This window comes from Coloeus monedula, assembly GCF_965178545.1.
Source record: "Coloeus monedula genome assembly, chromosome: 2".
Classification (NCBI taxonomy): domain Eukaryota; kingdom Metazoa; phylum Chordata; class Aves; order Passeriformes; family Corvidae; genus Coloeus; species Coloeus monedula.
In genome coordinates, this window is record NC_138782.1 from 57004846 (window position 1) to 57022738 (window position 17893).

Here is a 17893-nt window from a genome sequence, read left to right on the forward strand (position 1 = left end):
AATGCACTGCAAGGAGGTAGGTTTTGGAGGAGAAACCAGCAGTGGCTTTATTGCTAACAGTGTTCTCTGCACTTGCATAGCAAAACAGCTAAGCAGCGTGTTACCAAGCTCAGCTGCAAAGTATCGTATGTGACTAGAAACAATATTTGCTCAGGAGCCGTGCTGCTCTTGTTTTTCTTGTACAGCTTGTGTAAGAATATTACTGCAATATAGAAGTAGAATAAAATATTATTACAATATCAAAATGCACTAAGCTTTTTCTGCAGCCCATACTCCTGCAAGCATCTGGAAATCGAGCCTTACATTGCTTTGGATCCCATGAAGTAAAACATGTTTTATAAATGCATCAGAGGCACAACTCGCGGGTAAAACTCCAGGATTCCTTTGTCAGATATGGCTGACAACCTGGCAGAGTGAACAGAGATGCTCCTTTTCAAATTTGCCTCTGTCTTTCTGAAGCAGGTAAGGTCCCAGCTTAAGGAAAAGGGTGAGGATGCAGGAGTTGGGTAGTGGCACATGGATGTCCAACATTTGGCAACTGTTTGTCACCTAGGCTGTCCATAAGATCAGTATAGCTGGCAAGCACAGAGGGAATCTGGACTGCAGTCCTACCCACCATTACTACCTTCTTAAGTTAAACATTAGAAAGACTTTTTAAATTGAAAGTGTTGTCAAGAATCCAAATGAGACCATTCGGGAGGTTTCAGAGTCTCCACACACCACTGGAAGCTTTAAAGTGCACTCTGAACAACCACCTGTAGGAAATGCTTTGGTTATAGCTGATCTTGTACTGGGGCAGAGGGATGCACAGGCTTACAGTACACTCTCATTCATGAGACACACTCTAGACCCATTTTTGATAGTCTCTGAACAACATGTTAAAACACAATGATAAATACAGTCATTCCACAATAAGCACGTCCCAGCATACACTGAACATGACAGATTGGGTAGCAGTGCTCCACTTGATAGAAGGTATTTTTCAAATAGAGGTACTTAACAAACCTCAGCGAAAAAGGTTACAAGGAGTTTGGAAAATGCTCTTCTGAGTTCTCTTCTCATACTACCATCACTGGCTGAAGAGAGTATTTTTGCCTTATTTCTGCAATAACCACCCTGTGGTCACACCGGGAACTGAAGCCAGTCTTTCAGCCCTAGTAATTCAGCGTAACAGAGCTGAAACTAGGGAATCACCAGACTGTATCTTGGATATATTGTATCTTTCATGGAATATAAACAGTGTCACTAGCTAACCAAAACTGCTTGTTTTACTAAAAGAAGGTCAAATATAGTATTTTAATTACTTATAAACTAAACATTTTGCATATACTTTCAAAAACATTATTCTACAAGGCTACGAGCTGGTTTGGTTATTTTCTACCCCTTCACTTAGAGGCAAATTTTTCAAAGATAACTTATCTCTAGGATTCACTGCCCAGGTAGCACGATAAAACCTCTATTGCTTCTTGTTCTGACATTAGCTTGAAGACTGTAACCTGAAGGTTGTAAACCTTGGACTAATAATCGAGACTCTTTTCAATATAAAAAAATAAGCAGACAATTAGTCTTTGGTGTTGACAATGATTTGCAGTACACAGGCATTAACTGCAGCAAAGACAGTTTGGATTGGCTCAATCAGAGTAGCGTGGTCAGAATCTGGCCCTTAAAACTGTGGTTGCTGTAACAGAATCCAGCCCATATTATACAAAGCAATGGTGCGAGTAGTGACATTCTCCTGAGAGAAGGAAAAAAGGGCTGACACCTTCAAAAGTACTGTAAGAAAGCTTCCACTGTGCAGAGCATCCTAAACAACACATAAAAGAGCCATTCGACTGTCTGAAATCTGACCACTTGGTACCGCACTCACTCAGAATAAACTTGGCCAACTATTTTTAGACCCATATCCAAGAATGAAGGAAATGCACCAACAATTTGTACTTCTGACCATACTGAGACAACTGGCGCATGGCACAGCAGCAGCACAGGGCCAGGCTGTGTAACCACCAGGCACCGCCGTGCCGTATCACAACAGGCATTGCCCACATGTCTATGGCTGCCTCTGGCAACACAGTGTCTGCTAAAGAACACAGAATATAACAAGCAACAGCAGTGGAGTCACACACCCATCCACATCCTGAGAGTTAATTTTCATGTAATTACATCTTACTGTTCCATTAGTTGACAAAAATATTAAGCCAACCCCGCCATGGTTTGAGGTGAGAAAGTGCAATATGGTCTCTGCAATATCCAAATACAACCCTAATATTTTTAAAAGAACTGCAGCTGTTGTGCTGAGTTTTATTCATTAAAAATTTGAAACTTAAAGAGACAGAAGCAAACTGTGACCTGGTCTCATTGACAATGCCCTTGCTACGCTGATGAAAACACGTGCCTTTCCACTCCAAAACAGATATTGGTTGTGGTAGGTACAAATACATATGGAAAACAACCCTTAAAGTTAGCTACTTACAAAATATCTAACACCTTTACTGATCCCCACAAACTCAGTTACACTTTTACCCTTTACAACCCATCCGTGCAATACTTTTGACAAAGCCACTACAGTGTGGGGAATTCAAATTATGTTCCAGGTTTTTATAATTCTTTCACTTCCATTTGAAGAGAAGCGCAAGTGGAAAAGCCACTATCTTGAAATTTTTTGTTGTTGAATCGTCACATCACTAAGGGAATTCTCTCAAATGATCCTACAAGCAGATAACTAAAATATCCTGCACCAAAGGCAAACAAAGATGACAAAATCCAAGCTGCCAAAACACCTGATAGAAGGTCATTATTTATCTTCAAAATCTGTGTGGCAAAAAACATAAGGGGTGGGGGGGATGGACAACTTGTTTTTCAATGTGAACTTGGTGGTCAGCCTAAATACAGCAGTACACAGAATGCAGGAGGAGAGCCTGCCCATTGCTGAAGGACACGATCCAACCACCAGTGCAGTGGCAGCAATTAGAAATTCCCAAAGTATTCCCCATCATTTTGTCTTCTCATTTACTGCACTCAGCTGCCCCGTGCCATGCTCTCCTGCCCCAGGAGGACACTGCCACCAGCACTGGTCTCTCATGCCAGGTACCCAAGGGGGTCCTCAGGCACAGGGACGAGCAGCCTCCCATCCAGAAGCTACAGGGAAAATTCCACATTGCCAAGAGTAATGTTCTCATGATACAGTAAGGATTGGGTTTAGGATGAGAACACTAAACTTGAAATGGGATGATCCCATGTGGTGCAGATGTGTGTGAGTGTCCGCAGAGACGTAGTGTGGGAGTGTATATGTATGTGTCTGTGGCGTGTCTATATGTATTTATATACATACGCTTGGGCACGCGTGAGTGTATAGATACAAAATAATAGGGACATCTAGATGTATAATAATATATATTCACATTAGCGGTTAATAAATAAAAGTGATTTGGCTAAGTGGTACCAAAACCCTGTGATTGTAACTATCTTTTGTAAGTAATGGCTTATGGAGATTCTTTAGGGAAAACACATTAAGTACTGGAAGCTAAGTAAGGGAAAAGGGAACCCTTATTTTGTGGCTTCCTCAAGTATTTATGTTTTATTTCAAATGTCTAATCAAGACAAAGCAGATCTGAAACCCATGTATAAGAACCTGAAGTTTTCAACAATAGGTAACCTAATTTCTAGAAACCAAAAGCAATTGCTAAAATACTTATTTAAACTGCTTTCATGGAAACAAAGAGAAAACACTTTAAAAATGTTAAAAATATTAAATCAACTTGACTGGTCCTGTACCTCATGAATTCAACAAGATCCTAGGCAACAATAATATTTAGAATAAATATTTTTCTTATGGGAATAGCATTTTCACTCAAATTGACCAGATGATATCAATTAAAAAAACAAAGATTAGATACAGAAAACACATCTACTGACTTAAAAACTAAACCTACTTCAATGAGTACAAAGCTTATTTAAGAAGATATTGACTTTTTCTTTTAAAGATCTTCTTACTTTTAAGGGAAAAATGCTTTTTTCCCCTTGCAGTATTTTGAACTGATTTCAATCCAAATGATGAAAATCTGTTCACTAAAACTTCAGAGGGCACACTCTACTCAGTGTAAAATACTGCACTCACACACAAATATAATGTTGAATATATCCAAGGCAAATCCAGTACTGATTCCAAGTTCAGCACTTGCCCTATATGCACACCTTAAAAAAAAGAAAGGAAGATGAAGAGCGACATAAATAAATACAAACCAGTGATATGAAAATACAGTAACTTTCTACGCAATATACCATCTGTTCCTGCAGAAAAGCATGCTGCATCAAGCCACAGGGGCTACAGCTATGAAAAGCCCCTGTAGAAGAGCCAAGTTCTGTAATGAGCAGTTTCAGAAGCTGTGGAAAACTGTACCAGCCACCACAGTAAGGAGGCAGCCTGTGACACGCTCAGTGGGAATTGCTGTCCCCCCACGCTGTGGGCTGGGGTTACCCGAGAAGCCACAACGTCCTCAGAGAGATCCCCAAATCTTGCAAACCCAGGGTCAGAGGTTTACAGCGTACCAGGAAAGCTGGGCCACACTGCAGAGCAAGTGCTAGTTGTTAGAGGATGTGGTGTTTTGCCATGACTTTTTACGGGAAAGTTTTGTCTCCAGAGTTACAGACACAGTAAACTGGATTTCCCCGACTACACCACAGACCACACCTCCACTCCTGCTGCTCCCTTCTCTTGTACTGTGGATCTAGGATCGGAAGACAGAAGTAGTTTCCACAACATGGGAATAGGCACCCTGGTACGCCTGCTGCCCCTGAGGCACATGAAAAGTAGGAGCTGCTGCTGCACGCCAGATGCTTGCTCACCGTTTTGTGCCTTACAGCAAATGAAGTGAGCGTCTTCCAGCCACTTGGGCAAAGAGGCAGACCCAGATCAAAGAAGTACTATGGGGTGCTCTGTTATGGTTAAGAAGGCCAAGCAAGGTGTGCAGCCCTCTCCTTCCAGCTGGCAAAGTCTCAGGTACTCAGGATTATGTAGTAAGAATTTCCTTCTGCCGCTTCTATTGTTATTCATTACGTGCGTGTTAAACTCAGGCTTTAGGGCGGGGTCTGAGTTTGGTGAACCATGCTTGTAAAGTATTTGCTTGTGTTCCCCATCACCATCCCCAGAACAAATGACGGAATCGCAGAACCCTGGGCAATTAGGAGACCATACCTGGACTGGAGGGAATTCATGAGCCAACACATTATCACAGCTCTCATTAATAAAATAATAAACTCTGCAATTACAGTGGGTTGTACACATACCTTAGGGTATGCAATAAGGCACAAATTTAGAAATGGAGTATTTCCAACAACCAACAACTTAAACAGGCAAGGATCCTTATCAAACAATTAGGTTACTCAAGAACTACTCCAATAACTGGCCCTTTTTGCCCAGGGTTATGCATTCTAGAATCACGTCATAAAGCTTTCGTTGAACTAGGCTTTTTCCTCTTCTTTTTTTATTTTGTTTGTACTATTTAAAAAAAAAAAAAAAAAAAAAAGCGCTCATCTCTCCTCTAATCCACCCATCAGAGGAGTTGCAAGATTTTTTTTTTTAAATTACATCCAAAAATGGGGAAGTACAAAGAAAAACTCCATTATCAGGGATAACCCAATTCAGTTTGGCACTACTGGGCTACAGATGGAGAAGTAGATACATAGGACAGGTAGATTACACCAGAATGAAATATCCCAGCAGAACCATGCAAACCTTTTGTATATATTGTTTTATCTTTCTTTCTATGCTGAACTATACTGGAAACAGAAAAAAAAACAAACAAAAACCTGTGAAATTATGCCACTTGAAATAAGCAGGCATCAGACCTCATTAAAAAAAATAAAAAAGGACATCATACACAAACTGAAATTAAATGCAAGTTTCTCACATCTTAGTAATTCCAAAACCAAATAATGGGATTTCACATTTCACAGCAAAGAGGACAAGTAAGATACAGCCCTGGCTCCAAGCAAGTTCCTTTTTCAGCTGGGTTATAACTACAAATAATAACAAAAAAAAAAGCTAAAACCACAGCTCTAAGCCACTGTCAGTTGCAACACTTGCACCCAACACTTCATATCCTTTATATTCAAATCATAATGAAAGCGCCTTGGGGTACATAATGTATCTTTTTTTTTTTTTTTCTCCTAAATTACCTTATACCATCTGGCAATGTAAAGATCACTTCCGTTGAGAATGCCTTTTGTTGTAGGTCTTCTCTGCCTGAAGTATCCAGAGGCTGTTTCCATGTAGACAGTTTTTTCCAACATGCTCACCTATATTCAGTGAAAAGCAAACCTCGCATGCTGAAGGTTTCCATTCATAGGCTGAGACAGTCATGAGGAGCACTATTTCAGCAGTGCAAGTCCTATCTACAGCTGATGGCAAAATCCTGGCCTCATGAAAAAAAAAATTAAAATCAATAACAACTTCCCATTCTGCACTTTTATTGGTCAGGACACGATCCAAAATGACAGAATTTTCATTATATTCACAAGAGACAAGGCAGTTCACATGGTGTCATAAGCTGTGCCGGGCACAGTTAGGTGTCATCTTCTCAGATGTGGGGCACTGATTAGAAAACTGTGAGATGAGGGCAAGATGGTTTTTTGTTGGCTCCAGAGAAAGTGAAGGTCCAGCAATGAGATCCGTGTTGGCACAATGCAAGTGCCTTTTAGGATAGCTTTCGTTTCCATCATCTATTTGCACAGGTAGTCTGCTCATGGATTGACTTTTCTGGTCCTTTCCCTAAAACCATGAGAGCTGGCAGCACTAGTTCAGCCGTAGTGTGGAGGTGGGTGTCCCACCAGCGGAGCAAGGCTCAGTGAGCACCATGCACAAGGGGAATGTCAGGCACCATCGATGATGACAGGGTGTCGGGAATGACCCTTTCACCTTCTGAGCAGACTGAGAGTGATGTGACTATGTCCTTCTGAAACATGAGGATGTAAAAGGAATTCAAAGTGCTTCAGCTTAAAGGCAAACGTCTTTCTTCATGGTCCAACAAGACGTGACCTTGGCTGAGTCAGTCACAGGCAGCTAAATGGGCCATGCTCACTTACTGATCCTGATTCATCCTCCTAGCAGCAGAGCACCAGGAACAGTGGATAACATTTTAGAAAGATACCCTGGGCAGATTCGGATACACGCTCACCAAAGGGAGACCACAGCAGTTCATCACTGAGAACTAATAAGATTTTTACCTATTCAACAAAATGTGGCTGTGTATATGCATCTATATAGACACCTGTGAAATAAATGCTAACGGTCACACATAAATAATTCAAACAAATGTATTTATTTAAAATATTTTCTTTGATAGTTAAGCAAACAGAAGTTGAACCTACATGGAATCTAGGACAAATCTTCCTCCCAGTGACAAACAACCCAGACCTCCAACCATGGGCTCTCATGAAATTATATCTCAGGTATATTGTACTATGAAGGTGACAGAACATGACTAAAGGTAAAAGCTACAATCACATGTATGCACATAAGTCTAGATGTATATACTTAAACATGCATTCTTAAATATTTCTTCACACAATATGGCAAACCCCCTCCATTTTCTGCGGTAATATGTTAATTTTTATGGGAAAGCATCAAAGCAGGAGCCAAAAAAATGCATTTTTGGCAGAGATAAAAGGACAGGTATAATCCCATCACCTGCATCTGACACTGTCTGAATTAGGCAATGAAACTGAAACACCACTCTCTGTTTTCTAGTGCATGAATCTGTAAATTGCCATCAAAGACAAACATATTTATTACACTTTTGGCTCACCAGACAACCCACTTGACTGAGAAAGAGAGAGTTAAAACTAGTTTCATTTATTCCCCTGGTTGCTAGTTAAGTGGGTCGAACTATTGACCGGGATGAAATGATACTGCAAATAAATTAAATCAAAACTGTGCATAAGCAAATATAAAAATAAATACCTTCAAGCACTGAGCAAGATAAGAAGCATCATATTCTGTGTGCAAGCTATCTGTGGAGATGTCAAAGTTAGAGGATGTTACCACTGTATCCTTGAATGTACCTTCTGTAGAATCTTAGTTACTCATCAACACACGCTTGTATGACTTGAGATTGGGATTCTAAAGAATGTATTACTAAAATTCTGTAGGTTGGGGACAACATTAGAGGGAGACTTGATCTGAGAAAAATAACTTCCTGCAGGCATTTATAATCCACTGTCAGTCACATTCAAACCTCCCCTCCTTATCTTATTGATCTTCCCTTCTAAGCCTCATCCTCAACCAGCATACAACCAAATTTGTGTATTTAACATCCCAGTTTTCTTCTTTAATTAATAAGGTAGTGACTGAGAAAGAAAATTTAAAGGTTTCTCTCATATTCACTCAATTTGTGAAAAATATACTGCACTGAATTTTTGGAGAGGTGCGCATAAAGGAACTCCATCGTCCCATGTGTCCTTCTCTTTCCTGCTGTGCAGAGGCTCATCTGGGGAGCAAGGGAAGGAAAGTCAGGGTACATCTACTGCAAGCTACTTCACTGTTCTTACAGAACAATGAGCAAAGACCCCAGACACACCACTATAAAGCATCACACAGAGGACACAGACCAAAACTAAAGCAAAGGTTCTTCCTGTACTCTCATCTTTTCCAAGTGAATGTGCCCTCCCATCATGGAGGGCTCAGGTTTATCAACCTTGGATGAGGAAATCTGTACAACCCAGAAGCAAAACAAGCATTTCCGAAGTGACATGTAAACACATTTTGTGCTTGCTCCAAAAGAAAAATTTGGAAGGCCCGATATGCTTCCATTCCCTTCTCCATTACTTCCTCACCTCTCCTTCAAGCCTGTTCATAAAGGTAAGATACAGAGTGATTACATTTTTTCCAAGAGGATATCACTAATTTAATAGAATCACTGAACAACCATATGAGCTAAGCTAAAAACAAAGCAGAGAAAATGAATGTACTGTACGCCATCCTTTTGCCTCCCAACATTTCACAGACCAAAGTCCTGTCAGACCAAAGAAAGGTGCTGTCATACTACTGTATATCAGTTCCAATTTATGACCTTACTTGTTTAGAAAAAAATAGCTGATTCAAAATTGTCCTACTAATTACTCCAAATCATGTAGCAGTTTTACTAATGCATGGCTGACTATGACGTTCTTCACTAATAATTAACATTACTCATTACAATGAATTAGGTCAAAGATGAGCACAATTTGTATATTTAATTAGTAATTAAGTAAATCAGAGATTAAAAATATATGACATATCAAATACGACAGATATCTTACTGGACCAACTTCACTGTCCTCTTGATCCCAACATTTTCCACCATACCAACCAACTGCAGAGGTAGCAACACTGTACTTGGTATCACTCTAGCTCTAAAACAAATACCTTTCTGTCAGTTTGTATTTCACTAACAGCATTTCCTCTTAAGCATATCATACAAACAACTCCTACCCTTACACTTATCACAAATTTCTTCAGATGTATCAGTAACATCTTGCTAAGCCTGTATCAAAATTCAACTGTACCTCACAAATTAAATACATGCAGCTTATGCATTATTTAAGCCTTAAGAAATCAAATATTCTAGCCAAGCAGCATGGTGAAAATATTCACTAACTTTTAAAGGGATTTTGCTACTATTGCAGGACCAAGCACAAAATAATGGAACAGACTGCAAGTTTTATTTTACACAAATTTACTAAGAATGTTGGAAGAAATTATATTCACATAGCTTTGCAGAGATTTTAAAGCAAAATCTCTTTACTCAAAGAGCCTAGTATCACAGCCTCACCTGGTGATCAAAACAATTATCATATCAAGACAGCATCAAGATGTCCAACTTTATAGTCTCATAGTTGATAGTTTAATCCTATTTTTACCAAACTGTAGAAACTTCTATTGACTTACACAGGACAGGGAACTTCGCTGTAGGAGTCTATGAATGTCCTGACAAAGATAAATGCCTTTTTCACTAAAGAACTATTTTACCTCAGACAAATGCACTTAAAAGGCTTTTCATAGGCAGCTTCAGAAATTGCATCCATAAATATAACTGTTTTTAAATGGGGAAAAGTCAAAATCGGTCCATCTCTATTGTTACAGAAGACCATGAATTGTACTTGATTTTCTTTTCTAGAACATTAACAAAATAGTTTTCGAAATCGAACTCTCAAGATGAATCAGAGTTTCACAGGTGTCACACAGGACTCAGCTGAACACTGTCAGCGTGCAGAGGTGTCAGTGAACCATGGGCCTGCACTCCACTCTAGGGCGTCTCCTTTTCATTGCTAATGCTTGTGCGGAAAGAAGGAAAATCACATCCAGTCCTCACAAAAATTGACAAAAGCTAAGAGCAAATAACGGTACTATTTTTCAGCCAACTGAACTACTTATTTTAGCTGTCTTTGAAAGACAAGAAATGTAAAACTCCACATACTTCTAGAACATCTGTAAGCAGACTACACTCAAAATGAACTACACTAACCTATGAAGACTGCTAATAGATGCCAGCAACTTAAGTTTCTGTTGAATACTGACTTTGGTCTAAACTAAATAGTTTTTGCTCTAACTAAATAGTGTCATGTCTTGTTGTCAAGGAAGGATAACCTCAGTTATTATTTCATACTATTCTTTCTTGACACACTACACATGTTTCGTTTTAATGCAAGCCACAAACACAAAATACATAAATACAGAGATTGGGACATTTATCTTATTTAAACAAACAAAAACACCAATATGCAAGAAAACCCCACTGTCTAATAAGACTAATTTTGATAATCCTGATCCTGTGCCATTAGATTTTTTAAACTTAGAGCTCCTTTCTGCCTAAGCACAGATATTGCACTATGGAAAAACTGCTCAATAAATAATATTGTTTCAACAAAATTCTCTGATGTTATATCATATCTTACACTGTGCAGTTAGAATTTTCTTTCAGCTTTTTACACTTCTTTAGCAATACTAGTCTCTGTTGCCACAAAAGTCTAAACCTCACCATAAATTACAGAAAACAACTTGGGATTTTTCTGCTTCATTTTTTATGATTATTTTCTTACGAAGAGGGTCAAACTCTACTTCACTGCATTACTTTTAAAATGTCACCTGACACTGTAATTTCAATTCCCATTGGCTCCTCTAGTTTTCACTTTTCTATTAAACTGAACTATACATGCAAACTACCTAACTGCTTTTCTTTGTATGGAATTTCCAATAAACTACTACCTGAAAAAGAAACTTTCTGTAGCAGTCAAATCTTGAATTTCTCCTGTATGACACAACAGCAGTTAAGCCATGCCTTTCAAAAAATAATGTACATCCTTTTTCTCTCCTTTCTTCCAACTTACACAAATGAAGTATTTTAGCCAGAGCTTCAGCAGTTTATTACAACTTACCTAAGTTGCAATTAAGTGAACTTATACATTTAAGAACAGAAGTATTCTTTACTATTCTTTTTTAGGTGTGCATGATCAAATTTCTTGTATATGAGTTGCATTTTTCAGACTCTTTAAGTGTATTAGGGCAGAACTATCAACTAATAGAAAAAAACAAATCAAGAAAATAATTTCCTTTAAAAATTGAGGTGCAACAAAACAAACCAATGTGTATATGAGGTGGCCATAAACTCATTACCCACTACATTATTACATTACTTGTGGTTTCCATGGCACATTTAGAAAGAACTTTTCTGCTGAGACCAAGTTTACACTGACAGCGATAGAACGTGCATAAACAAACTCAGAAGAAAGGGATATTATCACTATACAAACTGGTCATATCAGTATAACCATGTACCAGGGGAATTTACATCAGATAATTAAATCCGTATTTGTGCACTGTATTACTTCAAGAAAACCACCCAAGTGGTACATTTTTGGGTAGGTATGCCCTGAGACTCCCGTCCAGAGAAAGTGGAGTGGAGGGAAAAAAGCATGCAAAGGTTTTTGCTTATAGAAGTAAAAGGCAATATCCAGGTTCAAAAAACAGTAAAAGAGACACATCCAGGGCAGAAAAAGGAAATATGGAAACACAAGCAATATTGTGACCAAAACCAGTGGGTCCACACTCCACTGCTGTTACCCTGGCACGCAGAGAACAGAGTGACCATTTTGCAGATGTACAGAATGAGCCTGAAAGACGAGTGAAAACAAGTCCCCAGAATCCACAATACTTCCTCCAAGCAAGAAGAAGCTCTTATGTTTAGATCATACCAATGATGGCGAGAATTTAATCACAAGACAATAAAAAAAGGCAAGAGATTCCTGACAGACAAAATTGCATGTGGCACATTAATGTCTTCTTCTTATTCTACATGGGGGATTTTGAAACACTGTATAAGATTGTTGCCCCTACCCATATCCTCTCACTCCTTTTCCACGCTCATACCTTCGCGAGAGAGATTCCTCGGGGACAAACCCTCCTACTACAAATGAGTAGGGAGGGCAAAGCCAATTGTTTAATCTATGAACAAAGCAGAATAGTGAAGTAAGATGTTCACGGTACCTCCCACTTGTTATTTCAATAAAAAGAAAAAAAAAATTTAAAAACCCTAGATGTTTCCAGACATTAACATATTCTTTAATTTCTCTAATGATTTCTTAAGGTCCAAATAGGGGCTTGCTACTTGGTTGTCACAGAAAAATTTCTAATATTTCTATTTACAGTAGATTTTTTCTCTCAGGCTGTCAGACCACCACTTTCACAAGTCCTAATTCCACTAGAGAATGAAAAATATGGCCCGAATGTACTGCTTTTTAACATTTCCTGCTGAAATAGGGGAGTTGTTGCAAGGTCTTATAAAAACTGTTTAAGCAGCCAAAAGAGAAACAAGGAAACAAGAGAAACAAAGCTGCTATTTCCTATCAGAATGCCACAACCAGCTTGAAACATCCATTGTTCTATGAAAATTCTGTGCTACTTTATCTAAATGCAGCATCCCAAACTACTCATTAAATTTGTGAAATATACTATTGTCCATTTTCAATGTAGCTTTCACTTCCCTTTGCTGTTTCTTCACTTCTTTAGCAACTGCTAGATATTCTCTTGAAGGGAAAACAAAAACAAACAAAAAAACCAACCAACCAACCCCCAAAATCACCCAACCAAACAAAAAACCTCAAACAAACAAATAGTTAAACTAGAGGAGAAAGCCAAATAACTTTAAAAAAATTAAATCTGTAACATATTACTTCAGACATGCTGTTTAAGAAAACTGAAGAAAAAAATAACCTGCCTCTTTAAAAAAAAAAGAACTTTTAAAGCAGTCCTCATAACTTATCAGACCTTTTTCAAATAGTATTTTCAAATAATAAAAGTATGCAGCCTCTGCACTCAACAGTCCTGTTCAACTCCCAGAAGTATTAGCAATTAACTCTTTCTGAAGCCTTTAACCCATAAGATTAATAATAATTATGCACTCCTCCTGCTTGGAGGACCAATAATTTAAAACCACACGCTGTCTGAGATAAAATGGATAGAACATTTTCTCTTTACCCTGTGTGAAGACCATTGACACGAAGAACCAACTTTTCATGGGCTTGATTTATGATGGGACCTAAGACAGAGGAAGCCAGTACTCAGCTCTGGCAATTTACCTGCAATTCTTAGGCAGAATCAACTACAAGAAAGTAGTACTTGCTGGAGCTGCACTTACAGAGTTGGATAGATAACTATCAATATAACCAACCACAGCTTATTACAAACCCCATCACACTCAAATTTGAAAGATGGCGTGCCATATTTCATAATCCAAGTCACATTACTGTGACTTATACCTTAGTATGACTTGTATACTCTACAGGAATACTCTTAAATAGCAAGCATTCTTCCCTTTGATGGGTAAGTATTGCAGCATTTCACAAAGCAAACCACTTCTGCCAGGCACACAGCTCCTATATTCCCACTGCCTTACCCAATACGGTTAAATTACAAAAGCAGTAACAGTAACCACCCCTGCTGCTGACAAAAAATGATGAGCAGAGGGACATACAAAATGGTACTCATTACTTTCACTTCTGTTTAAATCCAATTCACCTTGCTTCTTTTAAAAACAAGCACCTAAATAGATGAATAAGCAAAGAAGTTTGGCAAAATGCTCAACAATAAATGTCCTGCTTTAAAAACGTTCAGCTTAGTTACAAACATGTGGACCGGGGTCATAAATTTGCTCACACAACTGAGTACAGCCAATGGTATTAGAAATAGTTAAAAGTCAAAAAAGAATAGCCTTGTAGGGTGCCACCACATAAACTAAACATGATATACTGCCAAACACTCAAGTAGACACATGTACCATTATTCAGCAAGGACCACATGAATGCATATGGCTCTCTGTTTTGTCTTCATAGTAACAAGAAGGTTTGTAAACAGATCTCACATATGAGGCAATCTAGTCACTTGAGAATCTAAAAATCTGCCTTTATAAAGAAGCATTCTGCGCTGTTGCCACACAATTGGACTTAGATACACAATTAAAAGTCCTCTACGTTTGTGCTTTGGGACAAGTGCTGCTCGATTTTATTCTAATCCATAGCAGTGAGGTTTTAACAAGTCACCTCAGTCAGGATGTATAGAACTGCTATGCCCAACAGCCATTAGAAAATAACATCAACACAACAGACTACAATACATTAAAAATGTGGATTGTTCGATCAACAAAAGTAATGACATACTGACTTCGTACTGTATCACTGCTGCCTTTGCAGCTTTGCTGAAAGCCACAGTAATCTTAAACACATCCACAGATGCCAGCAGTAACTTCTTAAAACTCACATGAAAAAACCTCTCAGCCTATTCTACAATACTTAACTTTTTGAAAAGTGAGACAAAGAAAAAAAAAAAATGAAGAAAGTTTCAGATAATCCATACCTGAAGTTTCAGAAATATCTCCTGAGTGGAAGGATCAGGAAAGATTTAACATCTAAGTGTAAATAAATATAACCCCCAGGTTACACTGCATCTATCTAAATATGTCCACGCACTGCAAATCTAACAGGCAGAGACTCTCCTATCTTTGAAAAACAGATGCACTTTTTCAGCATGTCTGCATATCATCTTCACTATCAAAATACTGAGGATTCCACACTGTGTCCTGACAACCTGAGGATCAAATTCCTCTGGTAGTCAGTGGTAATCCACAACAACAAGAGAATTTAAAACTGGACCCACTGAATTTGTACCTCGTTAGACCAGTAGTTCTTTTAATCTACTAATTACTCTAATTACCCGGTGTCCCCAGAACTCCTGATGATGACCGGAGCCCCCTTGCGCTGGGAGCCGCACGAACACACGCCTCACCCGCAGCTCCGGGAAGCAGAGAAACACAGACCTAGCCAGCAATGTTTCTCTTTTGCCACCCTGACCACTTTGTTTACTTCTTTCGTAATAATTCTCAGTATAAATTCATTAGAAGAAAAAAAACAAAGAAAAAGTAACACCCTTGACTTAACATAAAATGTTTAGTGCCCCCTCTATTATTTAAGAATGTACAAATCCAGACAGGTTTAATATTAAAACAGGCTTCACTTTAAAATGAGACAAGGGAAACTATTTAGCTAAGTATTTCTGCTGAAACTCGTTAGCATTTCGATTACTTTAACTTTAAAAAGTATTTAAAAATTATTCCCTAAAAAAACCCGACTCTTTAGTGTTTGAGCAGAAGTTTCATTTCTGCAACTATCATATAAAAAAAAAAAACTCAAAAAAAAAAAAAAAAAAGTTTGACCATTAGTGCCAACTAATAAGAAAAACAGAACCCTTTTCCGGGAAATTAAGCTCTGAAGAGGTTTATCGTTGTCCCGGGGCGAGCCCCGGCCGCCTGCCCACGGAGACAAGACGTGCTTGCCGGCGGCCGGCCGGGACCCCGGGCCAGGCGTGCTGGAGCGGCGGGGCCTCCCGCCGGCTTCCCCACCCGTGGGCCGGAGCTCCTGGGGACACCCACCACCGGGAGCACGGACATCATCACCCTCCGTCCCCTCCGCCTCGGGCTCCCTCTCACGAGGGGAAGGCCGTGCAGCGCCAGCCCCCGGCAGGAAGGTCGGGGCGGGCTGCGGGGCATGACCCGGGATAACCCGGGGCTTTCCCCCGCCTCCCCCGCGCCACTTGACCCCGACGGCGGGGACGCGGCGGGGCAGCCCGCCGTCCCTCGGCGCGGAGCCGGCGTGCGGTGGTGTATCCTATGCGATATCCTATGCGACAGGCGCGGACATACCGCTTACATAATCCCCGCCGGCCGCACACGTACCCCGCATTACATAAGGGATCGTGCCCCCGCCGGCCCCCGCGGCAGCCCCGCCGGCGGGCGGGGGGACCGAGGGAGGGAGACAGGGAGGGACCCGGCGGCGGCCCCGGCCGAGCCCCTCGTTAACCCCCTTCCTGTGGCGTTTACACGTCATGGAACATTCCCGGAACGGGCCAACGTCCCACCCACTTCAGGGAACAGTCACCGCGGCGCAGCGCGCACACGCACTCTCGCACACGCACCCCGGCGCGGTGCCGGGTGTCCCCGCACACACACGCACGCCCCCCGTGTCCGGCACCCCCGCGGGGACGCGCTGGCAGCCGGGGCACATCCCCTCCCTCCCTCTCTCCGCTCCCTCCAGCGCCCTGCCCGCCGCCGCGCAGGGTGGCCCCGGGCGCCCCCCCTGCCTTGGTGCCCCCCCATCCGATCCCGGGGCGCCGGAGGCCGCGGTGAGAGCCCCGTCGGGTCGGCCCCCCCGAGGGCGCCTCTCCCCGGCGGTGACCATGCCCATTCCCCGCCGCAGGAGGGGATTACGCAAGGCAGCCTTCTCCTCATCTGCATACACTTACAAGCCGGGTATTCCCCACATTTCCTAACGGCGTGTCACCGACAAAGGCCTGTCCCCGCCGTGTCCCCCTCCTGCGCCGGCTCAGCGGGAAGGGCCGCCGGCCGTGGTGCCCCGGGGACGGTGCCGGTGCCTGACAGCGCCCGGAGCCGCGGCCACAGAGGTGACTTACCGGTCCGGCGGTTTTACAGCCCCGCCGGCTTCCCCCGCCGGCGCCCTCCCGCCGCCTTGCCCTCCATTTACCCCTGCAGCACCGGGCGGCACTCGGAGCGCCGGCCACAGACTCTCCGCTCAGCCGAGCGCCCTGCCTGCCGCGGCCCGACCCCAGCCCCGCGGCGCCCCGCACCCGAGCCCCGCAGCCCCGGCGCGGCTGTCAGCTGGTGCCGGTGACAGGGGACGAGCGGCGGGCAGGGAGGAGGGGGCTGCCCGCAGCAGCCAGTGCTGCTCACCTGGGAAGTCACCGAGGAGGAAGGAGGGAAGCCCTCCCGGTGCCCTTGTTGTTGTTGCTGCTGCTGCTGATCCCGCCGGGCGCTCGTGTTGCTCCTTTGCTAAGGGCTCGCCCGGAGTGAGGCGGCTCGCGGTGCTTCTTTATATATAAAGACAGACAGATATTCCAGCGGCCAAGGGGCGCCCGCTTCACGCGTTTATCTTAAGGCAGGTCATTCCTCTCCCTCTTTTTGGAAAGGCTCATCACCATCTCCCTGACAGTGGCGGAGGGGCTGGTGTTGCACGGGGGAGAGGCGGAGGCCCGGGAGCCGCAGCCCGCCCTGGCCGCGGCGGGAGGGAGCGCTCCGCGCTGCAGGCGGCTCCGCCGGGCTATTCCTGGCACCACTTCCCAGAACAGAAGTTACAGGGCGGCGAGCGCGGAGCGAGCGCGGGGAGCGCGCCGCCCGTGACGTCACCGGGTCCCCCCGCGCGGCGGCGGGAGCGCTCCCGGGCGCGGTGCTGGGCGCTGCCCGCCCTGGGAGCCTGTGCTGGGTGGGAGCCGCGGGAGCTCCGCGCGGGGAGGGCACGCACCGAGGAGGCAGGGCCTCGCAGGGCGAAGCCGCGGCCTCTCCCCGCCGGCGGAGATCGC

General features: G+C 42.6%; 1 protein-coding gene across 2 annotated transcripts in view; it reads right to left on the reverse strand.

The window, feature by feature from the left end:
• Positions 1-17675, reverse strand: part of HIVEP2 (HIVEP zinc finger 2) — a 137225-nt gene extending 119550 nt beyond the window's left edge. For both annotated transcript variants that reach the window (XM_082303475.1, XM_082303476.1), the window contains exon 1: positions 17268-17675. The gene's annotated coding sequence lies outside the window, so the exon portion shown is untranslated. The remainder of the gene's footprint in view (positions 1-17267) is intronic.
• Positions 17676-17893: the final 218 nt, after the last annotated feature.